This window comes from Heterocephalus glaber, unplaced genomic scaffold, assembly GCF_053883595.1.
Source record: "Heterocephalus glaber isolate CG9 unplaced genomic scaffold, H.glaber_assembly_v1.0 deba00001452, whole genome shotgun sequence".
Classification (NCBI taxonomy): domain Eukaryota; kingdom Metazoa; phylum Chordata; class Mammalia; order Rodentia; family Bathyergidae; genus Heterocephalus; species Heterocephalus glaber.
Genome location: NW_028258302.1, coordinates 2,717,264 through 2,741,216, shown reverse-complemented (window position 1 = coordinate 2,741,216; position 23,953 = coordinate 2,717,264). Strand labels below are relative to the sequence as shown.

General features: G+C 48.9%; 1 long non-coding RNA gene across 1 annotated transcript in view; it reads left to right on the top strand.

Moving 5' to 3' along the window:
• Positions 1-8,538: 8,538 nt before the first annotated feature.
• LOC110347117 (uncharacterized) overlaps positions 8,539-23,953 on the top strand; it is a 47,545-nt gene continuing 32,130 nt past the window's right edge. Inside the window, exons 1-2 of the long non-coding RNA XR_015452691.1 lie at positions 8,539-10,307; positions 19,642-19,778. This is a non-coding gene — a long non-coding RNA (uncharacterized LOC110347117). The remainder of the gene's footprint in view (positions 10,308-19,641; positions 19,779-23,953) is intronic.

Sequence of the window (23,953 nt, the reverse complement as noted above, 5' to 3'; positions counted from 1 at the left end):
GACTGTATATAACTCATACAATCATTTGTACTTCCATGTATACTCAGACACACACACACACACACACACATATACTCTCAAACACACAAAGCCACATGCACAAAGGTGCACACACAAAGGCGCAGGCACATATGAGATGTCCTTAAATCTAATTAGAAACACACACACACACACAGGTGAGTGTAGAGATTCACATGCACAAACACACAGCTATGTGAGGCACATGTGCACATGTACGCACTGACACACAAACCCACAAAAGCACATACTTCCTCCAAGAAACTCAGGCATCAGAGCTCTAGGTGCCCCTAACCATCCAAGCAGCGACCCAGGCTAGCCCTGACCCCCCCAGCTATATTCTGACCCCCTTTAGGGCTCAAAGGATGATCCTCTCCTCTGAGGTCCCTGGAAGCAGCCCTGCGGAGCTGCCTCTGTTCTGGCCCTGTGCTGGTTAGTGCTCCCAGTGCACCATGTGTCTTCCCTCCCAGCTGTCCAGAGCAGCCTCAGTGGTCCCTTCCCTTAGGTGCTGGCCTGGTCCAGCTCAGATGCAGCAGGTTCCCAGGCTGCAGACAGAACCTCCTCTGAGTCTCAGCTGCAACTGGCTCCTTCTGTGACTCAGGGGCCTGGTGCCTGCTCCTGCGTGCCCCACCCTGGGCCCCATTGCTATACACAGGGCTTGTAGCTGCTGCCTGAGCACTTGTCTTATTTTGTTTGCAATTATCTGTCCAGAAAGCCAGGAAACCGCTCTGAGCAAGTTTTGGTAGACAGACCGAAGTCTCTGCCTAAAGATCCCTGGTCTTGATAATCCCCCAGGAAACTCAGCAGCCACATTCTCCTTGGAACCCCTTTCCTCCTCTGCTTGGAGCTCCTGAGCAGCTGTGACCCAGGCCTGACAGGTGTCCTGGCCACTGCTGAAGGTTGCTCTGAACGGGCCTAGGGATGCTCAGGGGACTCACCACCTCCTGCAGACCCCAGTCCTGCTGAATGCAGACAGCCCTGCTTAAAGTAAGCAACTCTTCTTTTGCCTCTTGGTGCTCTAGGACCAGCCTTGTGAATCCAGAGACAAGGCCTGTGTCTTTTCTGAATCGTGTAGTCCTCCTGTGACCAGCTCCTCATCTTTCCCTCTACCCAAGAAGGACATTTTATTAAACTTCCAATTTTCATTTACTCGATCATTCATTCACAAGTGTGTACTGGATTCCCACAATGTGCTGAGCCTGGGTCATGTAGGTGAACAGAAAGATCATGAGCTTGCCTTCCTGGAGCACCCATTCTTCTGACAGAGGCAGACCCAGGGGAGTTTTAATAATAGGAATGGAGATTGTGATCAGTTTTAGGAGGAGAGAAATATTGTCCTGAGCATAGAAAATACTGGAGCCTGTTGCGTCCTTCTCAGGACCACTGCAGACTGTGACTCAGAGGGCTCTTGGAGGAATGGACATTTGCGTTGAGACCTGAAGAATGAGAAAGAGCTACCATGAGAAAGGCAGGAACAAGTGTCTGTGGCAGAGGGAACAGCACTTGTACAAGCTCTGATGCAGGAAATGGCCCGTGCATATTCACCCTCTGTCCCATTTGTCAACTTTGCTTTTCCTCCAAGTAACCCTATTCCTTTTCTCCCCTTTCTGCCCCAGATGGAAGGGCCACCCTGCCCGTCTATGGCTGAGGTCCACCACACAGAGCTCCGCAGGGCAAGCAATGGCCTAGCAGGTCACACCTGGAAAAGCCCAGCCTTACCTGGCCTCAGGCTGCTGCTCTGACCTGTGGCACCCTGAAAGGAGAACATTCCTTCCAGGTCCAACACTGATCTGCTGTGTGGTATTCCACATGTCTCAGTTTCCTCCCGTGTGCAATAGGTAGAATCCTGCCAATTGCAGGGCTGTTCAGTGGGGCCCATGAGAGAGTCCAGTTCTTCATAAGTGTAACCAGAGTCACCTGCTTCACTAGCTTGGAAGCACCAATCACAGATCTCTTAATTTGCCAGTAAATTGCTCAAATACTCACCTGTATGCTTAATGGGTAGCCAATATCTCTTGATGGATGCCACTGCCTGCCCTTGTCCAAATAAGCCAGGAGGATTTTCTGCCCAGAGGGCAGAATCCTGCTTCCCATGACAAAAGGAGAGAACTTGAAGTTCTCCTTAACCTATTAGTGCCCCTGCTTTTGAGGCTGCTATTGAAGATATGTCCTGCAGGGTCTCGTTGACACTTGTCCCCTATCCCAGTGGAGTATGTACTTCTGTGATCCCACAAGTTGGTCCTAAGGTCATAGCTTCCATAGAAGCACGTCACACATTACATGGTTGAACTCAAGCCAAGAGAAGCTTCTAGCCTCAGTCATGTGGGAAGCCATGCCTTCCTACCAACACCCCAGCCCCTCATGGGGAGTGGTACAGGCACTTGGTGCTTTCTCTGTATGATGAGCTATTTCGAGGAATAAGAGATGCTTGGATCTTTACTTTTCTTTTTTTGCAGAATGAGGATCAAACTCAGGGCCCCATGCTAGCCAAGTACTCTGTCACTGAGCTACATCTCCAGCCCTTTCTAATTTTTATTTTGAGACAGTTTCTCCCTCAGTTGCCCAAGCTGCCCTTGAACTCACGATCTTGCTGCTGCACCTTCCCGAGTAGCCACCACACCTGGCTGTAGTTTGGATCTTAAATATCACCCAAAGGCCCATGTGTTAAAAGCTTAGTTCTCTCTCTCTCCCCACCCCCATCTCTCCCTCTCTCCCTCTGCCTCCCATTGCCAAGAGACCAGCAGCTCCCTCTGCCACATGATTCTCCCATAGCCATGTTGCCCTTAGACAATGGAAGCAACTTACTGTGGGCTGAACCCTCCAAAACTCTGAGGCAAAAATAAAATGTTCCTCTTTCTCAGTCTACCATTCTGAGATATTTTGCCAGAATAATGCAAAACTGACTAACACGAGAGTTAACACTGAACATGGAGGATTCTTGGTGCCTATGAAGATTTAGTCAGTGATCCTCAGGGACTGACTCTGCAAGCCCAGGGGAGAGAGAAGCCTGTTGCATCCTTCCCAGGACCACAGGGGCTTTCTGGCTTTGTGCATGCAGAGCCTAGAGGGCCCAGTGATGCTTCCCTGAGCAGGAAGGTTTCTTTCAAGCAGCACCTCTGTCTGTGCCTTGGAAAAGAAATGGCCAGAAGCCTCTTCCACTGCTGCCCACCGTCAGCTCACACCTCCTTTCCAAGTGCTCTGGTGCAAATGCCTCCCCAACTCCTTCCTCACAAACCATCCTCTAAAGGCAGAGCTGTTTCAAGGAGTGACTGCAAGAGGCATGATTGGTGCTGAGAAGACAGTGGCAGCGGTTTGGTGACAGGTCCTGCCTCTGGTGTTTCTCTGAGCAGAGCTCCGGTTCTCCTTCCTTACTGAAAGCTCATCTTGGGCCCCCTGCTTAAAGATTGTCTGAGTTCTGCTTTCTTGGACTCAGTGCAGTCTCTGCCCGGGCTGAGGAAAGAGCAGATGTTCTGGGGCCTCCTTGAGCCATGGCTAAGAGGCTCTGCCCCTGTCCTTCAGCTCCAGCCTCCAGTGCTCACCCAAAGCTCTTCAGATGGACCACCAACATCTTCCCTGGCACTGGGGAGCAGAAAGGCAGTGGGCAAGATGCATCTTTTGAAAACAGGACCCACACTGGCATGGACACAAAGATCTCTAAAACTGAGCTCTTCAAATCTAAGTGGGTGACCTTCTCTGAGTTCAGGGAATAAGTGACCAAACTCCATCAGTTCTCTGAAGAATGTCCTTAGTTACAGGAATAGGAAAACAAAAGGCACCAATTTTGTCTTATGGCTTAGCCAAGTCAGGCCACTCCACAGCTATTGTGTCCTTGCTCTGAAAGGACCCTGGGGACTCCTTCTAGCTCTGACACTCAATGGGATAATAATGGTAGCAGCCCACCTTTTGTGCCCCCATGAAATTCAATCCTTCTGAGCTATACCACTGTTATTCCTGCCTCATAGAAAAAGAAATTGCATAACTCGAAAGGGCAATTATCCAGGATCACCAGCTTGTTGATGGCAAAGGCTAGGTTCAAACCCAAGACTCTCTTTGGGCAGAGTCTCCCACACTTGACCTTTTTGCTATGCCATCTATGTCCATATCTGACATGGCTCCCCAAGGCAGGCCTTCTGCTGATGAGGCCCACACATCCCAAGATCTGCTTAGTACTCTGTGGCTTTAAGAAAACTTTTCTTCTTTTTCTGCTGTAGTTTCTGAAGAAACTGGCCAAGCTGGCTGAGTTCCGCCAGCCAAGGGAACTCTGTGTGAGTATGTCAAGCAGTCTCTTGTCTAAGAAAGCAGATGTGTGTGCAGGGACGGACAGGAGTAATTAAGGCAATGTCTCGCAAGGGGACTGGCCTCCTCAGTGAAGCTGGTGGGCCATCTGTCAGCAAGTCCTCCTTGACTCCTTCCCTAGGTGGGGCCCCATGGGGGTGGGGCACAGAGATCCCTCCCCAGTCTAAATGCCCTGGCATGAAGACACCTCCTGCCCTCCTCCACCTCCCCCCCACCCCCATACCCTGGAGCTCAGACCCTGCTAGGAGAGATAAGATTTACACATGCGAAAGTGAAGGAACAATAGGCTGATTTGTGCCAAGTGTGTGGTCTATTAACTCATTCATAAGCATTTATTGAGGCTTCTTGGGACCAGGCACCAGGTTAGGCAAGAGGATACAGACAAAAGGGACCAAGACACCTCTCTTAACCTAAGGCCAGTGGGAGAACAAGCTCCTTAACCGATCAGGACCATGAAGGGGGAAGATGCTCAGAGGCCTCAGGTAGCACAAAGCAGTGCCCAAGCACTGGGCCAAATACTTCTTGTAGATTTCCCTATTTAATCGTCATAAAACTCTACTAAGTGGGGGCTGTTACTGCTCCTATACTGTGTGTGAAGGAACTGAGCCTTTGTAAAGGTATGTAGCTTTTCTAACTAACCTGCTGTTTGTGAGAGGTGCAGGAAGGACATGGCTTTAAAGGCACTATCCAGGAACCATGAGTTTAAAGGCCAAGTCTGTCTGTGCTGGACTCAGGAAAGAGCAGACTCAACCCAAGGCCAAAGAAGGCTTCAGAGAAGTGCTCGTGCCAGCTGGTCTTGAGGAGAAGCGGAAGTGTGTCCAGGAGGGAGGGAGCCAAGGGAACCCTGCAGGACACGAGTGGAGACAGAAAGGCAGTGGCTGGTTTTGGGGAAGGACATTGTCAGAGGGGACAGGGTGTGCGTAGTGAGGCATGGGTAGTGGGGTGCTGAGAGAGTAGGATAGGGTTGCATTGGGAGAGGTCCTGTGAATCTTGTGACTTCATCCTGCAGACAGTGCGAGATGTGTGAAGGGATGGTCATTAGGTACCCTGTTAGTCCAGAGGAGGCAGCTGTGTGTTCTGAGAGCAGAGACCCCACCAGGGATGGTGGATCTGAGCTGAGAAAGGGAGAGAAAGAGAAACCATGTGAGTGAAGGGGAGCAGGTGGGAGGTTCCCTGTTCTGGGTGGGGGAAGATTTAAGGGGAAAGTTAAAGCCAGCTGGATTGGAAAGGTGGGCAGGGTCCGATCATGGCGTCTTTGGATTCCAGACTGCTAAGTGTAGCTTGGGGCAGTCGCTCTATGTGAGAACAGGGCGATGTCTGATCAACCTGATCCTTGGTCTCTCGGATGCTGCATGTCAGGCCCAGAGTGGCTGTAGGGAGAGAAGACAGAAAGGCCCCTGGTCTTTATGGAATTGGAGTCTGGGAGCTGAGACAGACATGAATCAGGCAACCACAGGCTCCACGAATATGGCAAACAACTTGGCACCTGGTGGAAAACCCAGATGCTGGGGGTGGGGAGGCGTGGGCTGGTAGTAGCACTTGGCCTGATCTCTAGGGGATGGGTTAGGGGCAGAAGGAAAAGCCTTCCAGGCAGAGAAATCAGCAAGAGGAAGCCTCAGAGGCTGTAAGAAATCAATGCATTGAAAGCAAAGCCATAAGGCCAGAGAGCAAGGGGAGGGTGGCAGAAGATGCCCAAGATTTGGGGGCTTTGGGGAGAAAAATTGGGAGACAGAGAAGAGTTTTGGGCATGGAAGTGACATAAAAGGATCTGTGTTCTAGAAAGATCCTTTGGCTGCTGTAAGGAAAATAGAACACCGGGTGAGTATGGTTTGGAGAGATTGGTCAGGAGGCTGCTGCAGATGCCCTGGGTGGTGAAAAAGAATCCAGAGGCACTGATGGGTCACACAGAATTGGACTGACGGGGCATGGCTTAGAGAACTAGGAGCTGGTTCTAGGCATGCTCAGTTTGAGGTGCCCAAGACACCCAAGTGGAGGTAGAGATGGAAATTCAATCCAAGGGTGCCTAGGAAAAGACACAGGGTGACGACGGGAGAGCTCTGGGCAGAGGCAGAGGCCAAAAGCACCCTCCGTTGGTGGGTTGGAGGGAGGAGCCCAGCAAAGAGGCCAGGGAGTTGGTTTTGGGGGAACAAGAAGGGTTGTTGTTGGGAAACTCCCAGCAGGGGTGAGCAGTGGGGGAGGTGGTGCCCAAGAGCCAAGCAGGTTGAAGCCTCTAGAGTGCCCAAGGGTTTAGAGAAATTCAAATCACCAGTGTCTTGCACAGAAGCAGTTGGAGTGGAGGTTGGAGGTAAAGAGGAAGTAGAGACAGCCTCAGGGGTTAGGGCAGGCGACCTGGAAATAATAGGTCACCACCAAGAGGCAGGGCTAGAGGAAGAAGAAAGCAGGGTCCAAGTTGAAGAGGTGGAAAAATGGTCCTTTGCTTGCTTGTTGGCAGGACCTGGCCCTGTTGAAGGGAGGGGAAGAGGTGAGGCCTAAGCTCCCCTAGATTTTCCTTCACAGAGCAGACCCTAAAGGCTAAGAACAGAAAAGTCCAGTACAGGCCCAAGAGGAAAAGAATTCGGCTTTCTAGCTGAGTAGGGAAAAGGCAAGCCAGGAATTGCTCTTTAGCTCTGCCAGGAAAGGTCAGAGCAAGGCCTATAGGGACAGAGGGAAAAGGAATTTGGAGAGAAAAACTATCTCAGAAAATGAGTTTTGAGGAATGGGAGGGGAGAGCTCTCTGAAGGTCCTTAGGAATAGTAAAAGGAGAAGTTAAATGTGAGGAGGGTTGTGGCTTCCTGTCTAGTTCCGTCCTTAACTGACGTTGGAGCCCTGGGCCTCCATGGATCACATGGAAGTTGGGCTAGAGGTATTTCTGTATTTTGTGGGAGGCTGTTGTTTGGCAACCTTGCTCCCTGCTGGTGGCTCAGTGCTTGCTGCAGGGACTGCACTGAGCAGTACGAGTCCAGGTGAGGGCAATAATGGCTAAGGTGCATGGAGAATTATCTCTGCCACTTGCACTGGGCCAAGAGCGTGGACTCCTGGGAGAGACTGTCATCCACATTCTACAGATGAGAGTCTAAGGGTTACTTCCCCAAAGTCACATTGCCAGGAAGTGGCAGGGTTGGGATTTCTTCTCTGCTAAGACTCAAAGACATAGGTCACCCCTCTTCAGAGACAGGCATGTCCACTGGTTGGGCCCCTCCTTTGACCACAAGTGTATATAAGGGTGTATATAAGGACCACACTGCACCTGCCAGGCCAAATCCAGGTTGGGATGAGCAGGCCAGGTGAGGAAGGTATCCCAAGACAGAGGGTCAGCTCTGGAGCAGGGCAGGATGAGGGCAGAAGGAACTGAAGTCAGGCAAAGACTAGATCATGGAGATACGGAATGCCAAATCCAGGGGCGTGAACTGGACTCTGGACATGAGGAATCAGCAAAGGTTTGGGAGAAAGGGTCAGCAAACTGATGGCAGCATCTATATGAGACAGGTGGGACAAGGCTGGAATCCAGCAAGGAAGGAGGACAAGCAATGAACACAGAATTTGTTTGATTGGGGGAAGGGACAGAAGAACTGGCCAAAGGGAGCTGCTGGCCTCTTCAAGTCCAAGGTTAGGTTGGGAATGGGTGGGAAATCTGCGCAGACTCAGGTCTGAGCCCATCAGAAAGATGGGTTGGGACAGGCCTGGGGTGTTTGTCTCTGTGGGATTTTGTTGTCTGTTACTAACTAATCTCCTGCCTTCGGCTGCAGCTGGGAGCTTGCGAAAGCCCTAACCTGCAGCTGCTAGGCCTCACTGTTTCTGTCTCACCACACCATGGTTCAGTGGAGCATGTGCTTCCCTCCCTCTGTCTGCGTCAGCTCCAAAGACCCTGCCCAAATCCCTACCACCTGCCTTCCAGGACCTCAGGCCACTCAGACCCCAGTGGGGCCTTGTCCTGACCTCACCCTTCCTAGAGCACCCTGATGCCTCATCTGTGTGTTCTCTGCCGCATTTGTGTGTTCCTGTGGTTCCCTCACTCCATATCTCCACTGGTTTTCTTTCCAAATACCTTCATGGCTCTGATTCAATTTGATATTCTTCTAACCTTGTGAGATCTGCACCTGAGCCATGAGCCCCTGAATCTAGGTCTCACAGCCTGCGGTGGAGCCAGACCAGATGCAAGTGGTCTGGGTAAGTGCCTGAGAGATGGGTCAGTGGGTTCCATTTTGGTTGTGACATCATCCACTAGGTGACTCTGCACAAGCCTTTACTCCCCTCTGGAGAGGGCGTGGGAGACACTAAATGATTATTTGCATGCTTTTCAACTAGAGAGCTGCTAAAAGATCAAATCAAATCCTTTATTCAGCAAATATCTGTGACTCTTCCTATATGGCCAGCCTGTGCTGTGGGCTGGGACCCCTGCAGTAGATCTGACCTTGGGGTAGATGTAACCTGAATGACAAGCCTGGTCCGTGGGGTTCAGTTGCTGAACATAGTCAAAGAGGCAGCATCCCAAATGGCCAGAGAGGCTAGCTAAGGGAACTCACCTGCCAGTCTGTACCCCAGATTCTACCCAGCCCTCTCCTGGCCTCTTTGTCTCCTTTCAGTTCTCTCACATCCCACCCTCTCCCAAGTCTCTTTTTCACCTCCACCCCCACCATCACACAAAACCACTTTTCACCACCACCTGGGTGTTTTTCTGCTTGTGTGGTGACACTGGTTATTGTCGTAGTTTGTTTTCGGTTGCGGTAAAAGAATACCTGAGACTGGGTCATGTGGAAAGGTTACAGTTCTGGAGGTTGAAAGCCTAAGAGAATGGTGCTGGACTTCATACTCTGCATCCATGGTGGGAAACAGAAGGGCAAGCAGGGGAATGTAGAAGACAGAAAGCTCCCCAAATAACTAAATAACTAACTCAGTTCTTTGGAGAAAAGCATTATCCATCCATTTCTGAGGGCTCCACCCCCAGGGCCCATACATCTCCCACCAGGCCCCAGCTCGCATCACTGCAGCACTGGACACCCATGCATCGATCCTGAGACACACACTCCAGCCCCAGCAGCCAGGCACAGTGGTCAGGCACTCACTCGTTACTCTATCCTGCAACCAGAACATGCTACAGCCAGCACCATCCCCATTTTACAGATGAGAAACCAAGGCTTAGAGAGGCTTCCTGACTCATCCAAGGTGTCCGCTCAGCAGGAAAGCAGTCTCAGACTCTAGAGCCTGAGGCCACACCCTGGTTTTCCTGCTTGTCAACCATGCAGCTCTCTCTGTGCTGGCTGTGAAGAGGCCCATCCCTGTCAGTAGTTGTGTGCCTTCACCAGTTCACTCAACCTCGCTTAACCTGAGGACTTGTAGAAATGGGGGAAGCAATTCTCACTTCATGGTGTCGGCTTGGGGATTACAAGAGAGTATTAGCAAAGTGGATGCTCAGTAAGCCACAATTCTCTGAAGCTGCCTAACTTCTAAAACAAACAGGGCCCCTGTGTTGGGCGCATGCATGGCTTCTAATTATCTACCATGTTGTAAATTTGGCTTTCTTAGATTATTTCCTACAGATAAAGTCCCTGGGAGTGATTGCTGCACAGGTCAAAGGGCACAGACACTTATGCAAGTCAGCGGCTTCTTGTTGTGAGCAGAGCCCTGGGTGTGGATCCCCACTGGGTTATTTCTTAGTGTGTGGCCTTGGCCAAGTGACTCCACCCCTCCAAGCCTCTGCTTTCTTCTCTGTGAATCAAGGATAATGATATTACCTGTTCCATGGGGTTGTTGACTTACATGAAGAAAGCACTCAAAACCCTTGTCTTGTGTTATGGGACTGACTTGCTCTGATCCTTGTGCTTCCTCAGTTAATCAATAAGGAAACTGAGGTTGAGTGTGGGGAGTGGCTGCCTGCCAAGGTCACACAGCCTGTGGACAATCGTGGCCCAGAGAGATTTGGATCATGACTCAGCCTCTCCTCTGGGAGGCCCTCCTAGCACCCACCCAGAGCTGGAATTAGAATGGGGCAGCAGGTAAGGTGGCCTGGGCCTCACTCAGGTAGCAGAGGCTGGAATTATGGGGAGTGGTGTGGGGTGGTTGGACACAAGCTTCAGCCACTCAGCCTTGAATTGCATGATCTTCTGCCTGCTGGCTTGTGACGAGGCTGAGCCTCCTTTATCCGTCTCTCCGGGGCACAGCGCTCCTTAAGGAATGCTTACTGAACACAATTGACTCGGGAAATCTGAGAGCCAGTCGGGATCAATTTCATACTTTCTAATAGAGAAATGGAATCCCTAAGGAGACTGGCCCTGCCCGTGGACACGTGGTCTACAGTGAATCTACTTTTTGCCTTCCTTTTAGGTGTTCAGCATGAGCTAAGTGGTGGGCCAGGAAGGGACAAGGTGTGGCAGAAGGAAGGTAGGCTTGGGAATCAAAGACGCTGGTTCAAGTCCACTGTCTATCACTCCTTCACTGAGTCCTTGGACTTATTATGGGTTCCTTCTGGGACTCAGTTCTCCCACCTGAGAAATGGACGTGATCAGGCTATCTAAGTCTTGGGGTTCCTGTGAGTGGGAATCAGAGACACTGTGCCAATGTCACAAATATATGAGAGAAGTTCACAAGTATGCTGTATTGTGCCAATGGCCCAAATATAACAGACTCTAGCAGGGAGGGATCTCCCAGGAGACAGATGGTTGGGTCATGGATAGAGTAAGGCAAGCTTGGGACTAATGCCCAGCTCCTTCAGGTACCAGCGGGTGATCTTGGACAAGTCACTTCTGGGCCCAGAGTCTCAGTTCCTCTTCTCTGAATGTCACCTCCTCAGACTGGCTGTCCCTAACCACTTTCTCCAAAGTAGTCTTCCCCATTCACCTCTCATCACCCCTTTTGCTCTTTGTTCCCTCCCTCTAGTGCATGCACTTCATGAGCACAGGGTTTGTCTGTTTTGTTCCCAGGGTTTCGCGCAGCTCTGCACACAGCAGGCACCAAATGGATGGATAAATATGTGAGTGCAGTGGGGTTAGTCATTCCAATCTGCCAAGGCCTTTGGGAGATGAAAGCAGAGATGTGTGCCGAGCCCTGCCCAGCACACAGTCGTTTCATCAGTCAGGACAGAGCTCCTGTGACCATCTAGAAGACAGGCTTTGCAGCTGCTGCCAGGAAGCAGGGCCCAGTGTGGAGGCAGGAGCTCAGCAGCTCTTGTGGTGTGCTTCTACTTCCTGCTCAAGCTGGGCCCTCTAATTGCTCCCGTCTCTTTGGCAGCCTCAACCGCCGTCTAATGAGTTTGCACCTGGCTGGCCCTTGGGCTTGGCCACACAGCCCAGGCCTGCCTGCCCATCTGCAGGCAGACAAAAGCTCTCTGTCCCTGGGATCTGCCTCCTGTCCGCCCACCACATCCCCGACAGACTGAGATCTTTGCCTGCCAAGTGCCTCTTTGCAATGAACCAGCCCAAGATCTCTGCATAGGCCAAGAGCACAGAGCAGAGCAAAAAGTCGTACTTGCCCTGGAGGGCAGAGTCCAAGGTCCAAGTGTCAGATCTGCCCCAACTACCAGGCTGTGGAGGAAGGCATAAAATGTCACGACCGAGAGCTTGGCTCTGAAGCCCAACTCCCTGGGTTGGAATCATCCCCCACCCAGCTGGGTGACCTTGGGCAAGTCACATACTGCCTTAGGACTCAGTTTCCTCCTCAGTGTAGCAGGGATGGGTGTTACGAGCTGGTGGCTGTAAAGCACTCATCCTAGCTCCTGACACAAGGGAAGAGCTACTGTAACTGTTGGGAACCCTCTTTTGCCCCAAATCCTGAGCATGTTCATCTGTTGAATTAGGGTTACTCAACCTCAACACCACCATCATTTGGGACTGGCTGATACTTTTCTGGGGATGGAGGGGGGTGCTGTGCCTCCCTGGTATTGACCTATCCAGTTTTGAGTTTTCTGCCAATCTCTGAATTCTCTGATTTGCCTTGGGAACCCCAGATCTCCCATCATGGTCAGAATCATTGCAAACTAACCTCTGAGTGCTCCATCTACAAGTGTTGCCCTGAAAAAAAAAATAACCTCCCCAGTCTGGGGATCCCAAATGTCTCAGGCTTCTGACAATGAACCTTAGGGTAGAAGGATGATGGCAGCTTCTTCATGGAAAGAAGCCAGAAGCAGAATCATGCAGAAGTGGTGGCAGGATCCAGGTCTGGGCAGCCTGGCAACTCCTTGAAATTTTCCTTATGACATTTCCTTGGAGCTTCCATCTTCCTCCTGGAACACATAGGGTCTGTTATCCTTGTGCCCACTATATTTTCTGCCATGCCCATTCCAAGATCCACTGCTGTGCCCAGCATTCACTGCCAGTCCCCATCTCCCTTAACATCGTCTCCCACCATACCTTCCTCCTGCAGAGCTCCCACGGAGCACTCTGCCTGCTCCAGCTGTGCTTAGTGCGTGCTGTCCCTGCTCCCCCACTACCCTCTCCCCACCCTCTCCCTCTTTCTATGCCGAACTCAGAGGTTGCTGTCTCCTGAAATTCTCCTGCCTTCCTCCACTAGAACAACTCTACCATGCCTCAGGCTCCAGCACCAACCCTGAGCTCACCACCATGCTGGAACACATGTCTGCCCAGCATAGGATCCAGTTTATTTATGAGGCTGACTGTCTGCCCCCAGTACTGGGAGCCCTAGGGCAAGGCCTTGTCTGATTCATTGCCTGGTTCAGGGTCTGGCTAGTGTCAAGGAGCATGTACTGAGCAGCGCTGATGGGAGCTGGCTCTGGGAGGGGGCATGGTGGGGCTGGCTGGCACAGAACATGGGCAAAGGGCTGCGGGTGGCAGGGCTACTGATGCCAGGGCTTCTGGAGGAGGCTGGGAAGCCTCCTTCACTCACCACTCCCTCCCCACTGCCTGCTCTCCCCCAACACTGACTGACTTACTCATTCGTGTGTCTACTTGCTGCTTCACATACCCGTTCACTAATGGGTGCTCATTCAGTCATTCACTCCTTTGTTCATTCACTCATTTCTTCATTTCTTTACTCCCTCCTGTATTTAGTCTCCAAACATTCTAGCTCTGATGCTATGCCTAGTCCTGCCCTTTGTAGAGACTCTGGAGACCCAGAGAGAAACTGGCCTGGCCCCCAGCCCACCTTCAAAGATATTTTCCTTAGGAGTGTGTGTGTGTGTGTGTGTGTGTGTGTGTGTGTGTGTGTGTGTGTGTGTTTGTGTAGGGGAGGGGCAGGGGACCCACAGACATGTAAACAACTATAGCCAGAGTGACAGGGCCTGTGATGGAGGGATCCTTGAAGATGGGACCCTTGAGGGTGGGTGAGAGAAGCTTTGAATAGAAGAGATGACAGAGGTGGAGCTGACAGTTTCTGTAGGACTTGAAGACTTTTTGGTGGGTGATTGCTTTCAATTACCATCCTTTGTCCAAAAATACTGAATCCATAGACATAGATGGTATGCTAGGCTGTGTCCTGGGGCCTGGGGATATAAGAGAAACCCAGACAAAGCCTTGTCTTCAAAGAGCGGACATTCGAGTGTGAGAAGAACAACCAAGAAACAAGTCACATATGTAATGTCAGGTGGCAGTAAATGCTTTAGAGAACCCTATACCTGGATGGCCTGTTAAATAGCTCACTGGGGGGCGGGCTGCAAGAGGGCAAGGCTTCAGATGCTGTGGCACGTAAGGGCATCGAAGTAGCTCCCTGCTAGGAATGTTGCTTGCTTGTTGAGGTCAGGGACTGATGCAGTTCAATATCACATCCAAAGCCAGCATTAAGCACCATACAGAGCCACAGTCCCACCCATGGCAGCCACTGGCTCCACTTTCATCTGTCTCTGTCTGCCTTCTGTGCCAGCCCACTGGGACCAAGACCAAAGTCTCCATCTCTGAACTCCAGTGCTCAGCACAGAGCTGGCACCTGTGGGCTCCCTGGGAACCAGCCCCAACTCAGGGATCAAGGTGGGACTGTAGGCTGCACAGTTGCTGCCCATCCAGGCAAATGTCAGGGTTGGACAAGGAGGTTCAGGGGATCTAGACAGTTCCATATGCCTATGTGAGGGGTGATGTCTTCCAGCAGGAACAATGAGCAGGCAGGAAACAGAGTGCAATTGTCAGCCCTGCCCCTTAGACGTCTCCTTCCAAACCATCCCTAGGGCCAGGGCAGCAGGGGAAGTGTTGTGGTCCCCCATGCTGGCCTTTCTGAGAGTTGGGGTTCTGGAAGTAGGGACCATGTAGCACCCTCTGGTGGTCAACATTGAGGCCTTCTCTGCTTTTGGCACCAATGACTCTGGAGAGTGGCCAAGTCCAGGAACCAAGCTTCGAACTGGGCGCAGAGAGGAAAAGAAGTGCAGGCCAAGGAGAGCAGGTCCATAGAACCGTGTCTCTCCCTAGCTCCTACATCCCTGCCCAACTACTGACTCCAGAAACCAGCCTTTCCTGCCTTTACATGTGGGTGCATCATCAGCACCCCCAGAAAATGTCTCTGACATGTGTGGCCTGCTTAGGACCAAGTGAGACAGGGATCCTGACGCTAGGGCCTGAGGGAGTGACAGGGACCCTGGAGCAGTGCAATGTGCATGGAGTCCCTGGAGACCTGGACCCCTCCAGAGATGCTGAAGGTCTACATCTCTGTCCCAGGAGGGCACAGGGCTCGGGAAGGCAACACAGCTCCCACAGAACTAGTGAAAGTGGAGGCCAGGAGTTTGTAAGGATGGTGTTCAGACTCCAGCAGGTGTGGGCACCTTCAGGCCTGAGACTCAGGGATACAAGGGAGGGAGGAGCCAGGGCCCGGACCTCAGAGCTGAAGCCCCTCTCCTGACCCCCAGGAGATGCCAGAGTCCTGTAAATAACTACTTGGCAAAGCCTTGGTAGATATTTTCCTGTGACAGGGAACACTCACTCTTCTGCATGAACAAGGACCAGGCCATTATAAGTTGTTGAAAATTTGTATTCAAATTTTAAAGAAATAGTGTTACTTTTTGAGTTATTTCTTTTCTTTTTTCTTTCTTTCTTTTTGGTGCCAGGGATTGAACTCTGGACCTTGCACTTGTGAGGCAGGCGGCAGAACCACTGAGCTAAATCCCTGGGACTTTTTGAGTTATTTGTTGGTATAAAGGATTAACTTTCTCTAGAACAAGCACCCAGGGAACTCAATTTGTCTTGGGTTATTTTTTTAATCCTAAGGATTTTATATTACAAATTAATTTATGCTAGCTCTAAACATTCAAACATTATAGTAATAAACAATTTAGAGATCCGTTCCTCTAGATTCTCTTCCCCAGAGATGATCACTATTAATGGTTTAAAATTTCTTCCCCCAGATTAGTGAATGAATGTTGGCGTAATGTAGACAATTTCTTTAACATATAGCAATGTTCATTTTGTCTCATTTTCCTTGTATGAGATTTTCCTCTTATTCAGCCAGAGCATCAAAGAGGATTGAAATAAATAGGACAGTGATAGAAAGAGGAATAAAGAGCACTTAGTTAAGTAGGATCCAAAATAGGCTTCCAAAGCCCATAACAAGACAGTAGTTTTAAAAGCTGGCTTTGTTGAGTAATATATTAGTTAGGATGCTTTGGGATGCAAAGAATACTTAGTCCAACATGAACTGGCTTAAATAATGAAATACATTGATCCAGGTAACCAGAATGTAGTGATAGGGTGGGCTGCAGGCTTGGCTTCATCTAGGAACTCTGGTCTATTTTTTATAGTTCCCTTGGTTGTACCTTCTCTAGTCTGATGGCTTCATCCCTGGGCTGGTTTCTCGCCGAAGTGCCAAATGGCTGGTAAGCACAGTCATCAGACCATGACACACACAGGAAGGAGAGCCTGTCCCTGCTTAAGAGCAAGAAAGCACCTGTCCCCAGGCTCCCACAAATATCACTTCTCCTGTTGCATCTTGGCTGGGGACACAGACCCATTCCCATGGCCCAGAGTGTGCCCTGTGCTGGTGCTGAGGCCTGGGTTTCTGGATCAATCACCATGCAGGTGGGGTGGGATTCCATGACACCAGTTGGAGCTGTCCTCTGGATTTGAGGTTGGGGGTCACCTTCCTCTGAAATACATCTGTGAGGGTGAAATGGATTCCAGATTGAGAACTGGGGTATTTTTAAGAAGAGGAGCTGGGAAATAGATGTTAGAGAATCACCATCTACCATAAGACAGAGAAAGCTGATCTCTCTGGCCCCAAAGCTCTCTGGTAGATATCAAAGCAAACTTGGAGGACTGAATATGGAGTTTTACCCAAGCCATAGGCTTACAGAATTTAGGGTGTGACTTCAGGAAAGTCCTCACCCAGCTTGGGAAGAAATGGGAAGTCCTTCCACTTCACAGAGGAGCACCAAGGAGTTGGAAAAACAAATACAGATGAGGGAAAAGTGGGGTGAAGCTGCTATCTGAGGGCCCCACCCTGTCCTCTGAGCCTTAGCCAAGGGAGGTTTGCAGAGCTATAGAAACCTCAAATGGAGGGTCCTGTCTAGTTCTGAACTCTAGACCTCTATAGGATGCTGTCTTGAAGGATGGTTGGCCCACACCCATAGTAGAGGACAAAGGACCACATGGAGTGTATATTGGTTTCCTACAGGTGTTGTGACAAATGACCACAGCCTGGGTGGTCAGAAATCCAAGTGTCAGTAGGGATGTATTTTCTCCAAAGGCTCTAAGGGACAATCTATTTCTTTCTTCTTCTAGGTGCCTTTTGGCATTCCTTGTGGCTACATCACTCCAATTTATGCCTCTATCATCTTCTTGTGTCTAAACCACCTCTGGCTTTCTCTGAAAAGAGCACTTGACATTTGGATTTAGGACCTACTCAAATAATCTGGGATGATTTCATCTCAAGATCTTTAACTTAATTATATCCACAAACACCCTCTTTCCAGACCCCATTCACAGGTTCTAGGAGTTAAGATGTGGGCATAACATTCAACTTCCTATAGGGAGTTTAGGCAGAGAGAGGACAAGGCATGTGTCTCTGAACATGTTTATCTCCTGTCTGGCATGGAAAAGATGCCCCTGTGTCCCAGTGTCTGGACAACAGTGGGCCCTGAGAACTCGCCTTCTTGCCAGTCAGGACCCTGGACAGGGACAGGGTGATCCTAAAGTCCCAAGTGGACCTTAGGAAATTCCTCATTATGGGTGCTCATGGGCCCAGCTCCTCTGGAGTTCCTAGTGGTCCTTGCCCAAGTCTGAACAGATGCCAGCTTCCATCTGTGGCACAGGGGATGGCTGCTAGGACACAACCCAAAGTTTGGAGAAGAAAGAATGAGGCACTTGGACAGGAAGGTGACCTGGTATGATCTGAATCCCTCTCCCCCCCAAAAAACCCTCACATTGAATTTAATTGCCACAGGGATGGTATTGAGGGAGGAGATGGAACCACTAAGCTAAATCCCTGGCCAGGATGGTATTAAGAAATAGGACTTTTAAGGAACAATTAGGTCATGAAGGCTCCACCCTAGTGAATGGATTAATGCCGTTATTGTGGGATAAAATTAGTTATCTTGGGAGAAGCTTTATTATAAAGTGCGCTCTCAGTGGTGCACTCTTCTCTTGTCCCTCACCCCTGTCATGTGATTTCACGATGTGATGCCTACACCATGTTACGTCACAGCAAGGCCTTCACCAGTTGTGGCTTTCCCATCTTGGCTTTCCCACACTCCAGAACTGAGAAATATATTTCTCTCTCTTATAAACTGTCCAGTCTGTATTTTTTTTTGTACCAAGGATCAAACCCTGGACTTTGCACTTGCAAGGCAGGTGATGGAACCATTGAGCTAAATCCCTGGCTCCACTCTGTATTATTCTATTAAAGCAGCAGAAAATGGGCTAAGATGAAGTTGGTACTGAGAAGTGAGGCAGTTGGTACAATAAGCACCTGAAATGGGGAGGTAGCTTTGGGATGGAGCAATGGGTAGGGGCTGGAAGAATCTAGAGGAACAGGGTAGAAAAAGCCAAAATTATCATGAATGGAGCATTAAGGGTGATTCTGTGGGGGCTCAGAGATCAGGGAAAGTCTGAAACTCTTAGAGATTGTATAAGTGGTCACGACCAGAGTACTGGCAGGAATATGGAAAGTCGAGACAATCTTGATGAGATCTCATGTGGAGATGAGGAACAGATATTGGAAACTGGAGTAGAAGCCATCCTTGGTCTATAGTTTCAAAGACCTTGCATCAAGGCCTGAGGCATTGTGGGAGGCAGACCTTAAGAACAATGAACCACTGTGTCTGGGAGAAGACACTTCCAAGCAAAATGGTGAAGAAGTTGTATATGGCTACCTTTTACTGTTTATGGTGGAATAAGAGAGAAAAGAAACTATTTAAAGACAGAATTTATAATTAAGAGAAAAGATTTAGAAACTTTCCAGCCCAGCTACTTAAGGATTGAAAAAGCACATTAGAGAGAGAATACTGATCCTTTTGTTAAAAATTAATCTGACTTGGCCAGGAGTGATGATGCATTCCTATAGCCCAGCACTCAGGAGGCTGAGGCAGGAGGATTGCCACAAATTCGAGGCCATCCTGGGCTATATAGTGAGTTCAAGGCCAGTCTGACCTACATAGCAAGATCCCGTCTCAAAAAAAAAAAAAAAATTCATCCGATTCAAAGGCATATGGATGTTATTTCTCAAGAAAATGGGAGAAAGACCTTAAATGCGTTTCAGTGATCTTCAAGGCTAACCTTCCCATCACAGGCCCAGAACTCTGGGAAGGTAGGATGTTTTTTTGGAGAATAGGACCAGGGTGCCCTCCACAGGCTCCCTGCCCAGGACTACTTTGGGACTCTATTGGCTGCTCCAACAGGCACAAGAAGTAAGTGTTGGCCATGTCCATATGGGGCTGGCTCTGTAGGTGTGCAGAACTCAAGAGTATGGGGCATGGAGGCTTCTACCTAGATTCTAAAGGGTGTTGCAGACTCCTTGGAAGCCCAGGCAGAAACGTGCCACAGTAGAGGCACTGGCAGAGAATTCCTAGTAGGGCAATATCTAGTGGAGCTGCAGGAATGGGGTTACTGTCAAGACACTGGAACTGTGGAGCTACCAATATGCAGTGCCATCCCTAGGAGAACAGAAGGCATGAGACTCCAATCCACGAGAGCTGCTGCCTGGGCACACCACAGCAAACCCATCAGGGTACAACCCTTGGGTGGGGGGCAATCTCTGCACCAGGATGTCTAGGAAGCCAGGCATGGAATCAAAGTTATTCTTAAGCCTTAAGGTGTAATGACATTTTCTTGGTCGTGTTTTGGACTTACCTGAGACCAGTTACCCCTCTTTTCTTGCATATTTCTCTTTTTTTGGAATGGGAATTTTTATCCTATATCTCTCCCACCATTCTATTCTGGAAGTAGAGAACTTGTTTTTATTTCACAGGCTCACAACTGGAAGGAATTCACCCTAGGATGAATCATACCTTGAGTCCCACCTTGAGTCCAGAGTCCAGACTCTGGACTTTGGATTTTGAGTTGATCCTGGCATGAATGAAGACTTGGGGACCATTATAATGAAAGGTATGTATTTGGTATGTGAGGGGGACATGAGTGTGTGTGTGGGGGGGATGTCATGGGCAGAATGCTATAATTTCAGTGACCTCTCCAAAGCTCCTGTTGCAATTTAATTGCCACTGTGATGATATTGGGAGGTGATTGGGTCATGAGGGCCCCACCTCATGATTAGATGAATGCCATTTGTTATTGTGGGAGTGCCTTTATGATAAGAGTGAGCCCTCTCTGGCATATGTTCTCTTCTCTCTCTCTCACCATGTGATACCCTCTGCCATGTTATGAGGCATGAAGGTGCTTACCAGATGGGGACCTTTGACCTTGGACTACCCAACTCCAGAACTGAAAAAATTAAGCTTCTTTTGTTAGAAATTATCCAGTCTGATATTCTGTTATAGCAATGGAAAATGGACTAAGACAGCAAAGAGATTATGACAACACTTAGCTTCCAGCTCACAGAAATCACCTCAAACATGTCTGATTCAGAACTCAAGCTTATATCAACTGAATCTTTCTCCCAGAGAGAATAAATTTCCTTCAATTGTTATTATCCCCTCCCCTGCCGCTAGCACACATCTAATATATAAGTGGTATCTCCCACAAATGGTAGGGCTTTCAGTTTTTATTTATTAAAGATGAGTATATGTTATACATATTATTCTGTAGATTCTGGACTACCTTTCTTGTATTAAAGACATGTTTTTTATTACTCAGAGTTCTCTAGAAGAATAGAACCAATAGAATGTACTCAGTGTGATATAAAAATGTGCTGAATGTTTAAATTAAAAAATTATTACAATAAAACACACATTACCATGAATCTCCCTCAAAATACTCCTCCTCTCTTCAAACACACTTGTCCCATTGTTCTTGTCACTTTCTAAAGCAGCTTTGCTTTGTTTTGTTTGCAGTACAGGGGATGGAACTCAGAACCTTGTACTGGCAAAGCAGGTGGGGTCCCACTGAGCTAAGTCTCCAGCCCCTCTAACACAGTTTTGGGCGTCCTCTTTCATGAGTGTCTTTAGTTGTGCTGTTGTGGCTAATCTGATGACCTGAATTAATTCAAAACACTTACTTTTCATGGTCATTTTGATTTTGAGGAAGAGCCAGAAGTTCCATGGTTCCAGATCTGGTGAATAAGGTGGGTGAGGACACAACATAATATTTTTATTTGACAGAAATCTCCATACTAGAAGCCATGTGTGACATAGAGCATTGTCATGATAGAGGATGATACCATTACCCATTTAAGTCATTTTTACACACATAATTTTTATATGTTCTAATAAGTCCTTATCTTTTTTGAGACAAGGTCTTGCCATGCAGTTCAGACCAGGCTTGAACTCACTGTGTAGCCCAGGCTGGTCTGGAACTTGTGGTGATTCTCCTGCCTCAGCCTCCTGAGTGCTGGGATTACAGGTGTGCACCACCAGACCAGGCCTGATAAGCATTTATAATATTCAGAGTTCACTGTGGTGTTTCTGGGTACACACTCAGCTCACATGATTCCATCAAAGGAAAGAAAGAAAGAAAGAAAACCATAATCAACATTACCTTGATGTTGAATCTTGATTGATGCGCTTTTTTCATGTGAGGTGATTTTCACTGAGAACTCTGAATCTTGGTCTCAGGATCATAACTATAGACCAAGTTTCATCTCCTATGATGGCACTTCCGAAATGCTGGAATCTGAAGCAGCACGATGGTGCAACTCCAGTGAAGTTGACAAAACTTTATGTTAATTCACTGTAATCCATGATTTACTGTGCACTTTAAAATACACCTTCTCTCAGTTGTAGCTCACAACAAACTGCTGCCCCAACCAAGTTGAAATTTGTCACACGTTGTTACAAAGTTTTGCTATATAGCTAGCTTCTCATATGAAGATCTCTGCCCTTCTATTGGAGGGTACTTGGCAGCAGCAAGTACTGTATTTTTTGATCACACCTGGTTAGATTAGCTTACATGATCAGAGGCCGGATAGTCCTGCAATGGCCATCTGCAGGCTGGACAGCGGGGGAAACCAGCAACTGCTCAGCCCAAGAAGTTGGAAGCCTCAGAACAAGAAGCACTGAGGATGCAGCCCCAGTCAGAGGCTGAAGGCCTAGAAGTTCTCTGGAAGTGGTCGCTGTGGATTCACATTCAAAGGCTGAAGAATCTGGAGTCTGATGTCCACATCAGAAAAATTTATCATTTCAAGAGGATTTGAGCTTGTGCGTATGTGAAATTCCCCTTCTGCTTTTTAGTCTATCCTGGCCTAAGCCTATTGAATAACAGCCTTCCCCCTCTCAGATCACTGGCCCCGCATGCCACTCATCTCTGGAAACACCCTCACAGACAGGAGTCTGCTTTCCTGATTTTCTAGGTGACTCTTAATTCAAATTGACAACCAAGATTAACCCTCAAATATTTTTTATGAAAGTATATCTTACCTTTACCTTACTTTAAAAACTCCATGTACTACATACACTTTGTTTAACCAGATCCTTTGTTATGGATTTGAAATGTTTCCTAAAACTCATGTGTTAAAGGCTTGTCTGATAGCTGATGAGTTCTTTGGGAAGTGAATGGATTACAAGGGTTCTAAATTTATCAAGTGGATTAATCCATTGATGATATCATAATACGATGGCGATGGAAATGGTAAGTGGAGGCTAGTTGAAGGGAGTGGACCTTTGGGGACTATATCTGTCATCCCTGGCCCCTTCCTCTCTGGCTGCCTTACTCTTTTTTCTTTCTTTCTTTCTTTCTTTCTTTCTTTCTTTCTTTCTTTCTTTCATCAGGAATTGAACTCGGAACCTTGCACTTTCAAGGCAGGCAGTGGAACCACTGAGCTAAATCCCTGGCTCTGCCTTACCCTTTCCTCCTCCTGGCTGCTTGGAGGTGAGCACCTTTCCTGCATCATGCTCTTCTGCCATGATGATTCTGCCTTGCCACAGGTCTGAAAGCAATGGAGACAGTTAACCATGAACTAGAACCTCTGAAACTATGAACAAAAATAAATCTTCCCTCTTTTAAATTGTTTTATCTTAGGTAGTTAGGAATGAAAAGCTGACTAAAACACCTTTATTTAAAATTTCAATTTAATTTTTTTTTTTTTTTTGCAGTACTGGGAATAGAACTTATGGCTTTTGTTCTGAGCTACTTCTCTGGCAGTTTTTCAGGGGTCAGCTCCGACCCTGGTTCTGCCTTCTACTGGTGGCCTGGGCTCTGAGGAAGAGAGGAGCACTTGCCTTCCTGGGACTCCTGGCCTCTTTGCCCTTGCTGTTCACCGGGGCTCAGGCTTGCCATGGATTCTCTCTGCTGCGGAGTGTCTGTGTCTCCTGGCTGCCGAAGGTATTCTTGGCTTTTGGGGTGCTTCTGTGCCAGGAGCTGGAAGAGGGGCAGTCAAGAGGCTGGAGGGGGTGCTGGAAGACAACACTCTAAGATGGCCTTAGGGTCAGAGCCCAGCTCGGGTTTCTGAGCAGCTAAGCACACTGTTGGAATACCCTCTCCAGGGCCTCCCAAGAGGAAACCATCCCATCTGACCTTCACCGTGGGGTCTCTGCTGGCCCCTGTTTCAATCTCACATCGCTCCCTTCTTTCTGTATCTCCAGGCTAGACACTGTGCCTCCCCCCTTGGACCTTTATCCACATTTGGCCCCTTCTGGAATGCCCTTACCTGCCTGGCCAGTCACTGATTACCCTTCAAACCCAGCACCCCACGAGCAGCCACTCCATTGGTGAGTAGCAGTGGAGATGCCCAGTGCTGCTGTGAGTGCTGAGGGGATCACAGACCCTGGCAAGGCTGCCCAGCCACAGGGCCAGGGGTTAACTTGACCCCCCCCCCACACACATTCACACTCACCCTGAAGTACCCTCAACTCATGACTAACAGGAGTTGGTGTAGAATCCAGCTCTTTTGCTCCATGGGGTGCAGTTGACACGATTTCCCAGTCTCCCCTGGGATTGCACTCCCGATGTTCATGATGGCAGCTGGCTTGTTTGTATGCTGGGCTCCTCCTTGGCCCATCTCCCTTCCTCACTCCTGTCTGAGTTTTCCTAGGATAGCTTGCTGCTCTGGGATGATTTGTATATCCCCCTCCCCATTCCTATGTTGAAGCCTTAACCCCTTAACCTCCAGTGTGATCATGTTTGGAGATTATTACCGCTATCTGGGGAGGTAAATAAGGTTAACTGGAGTC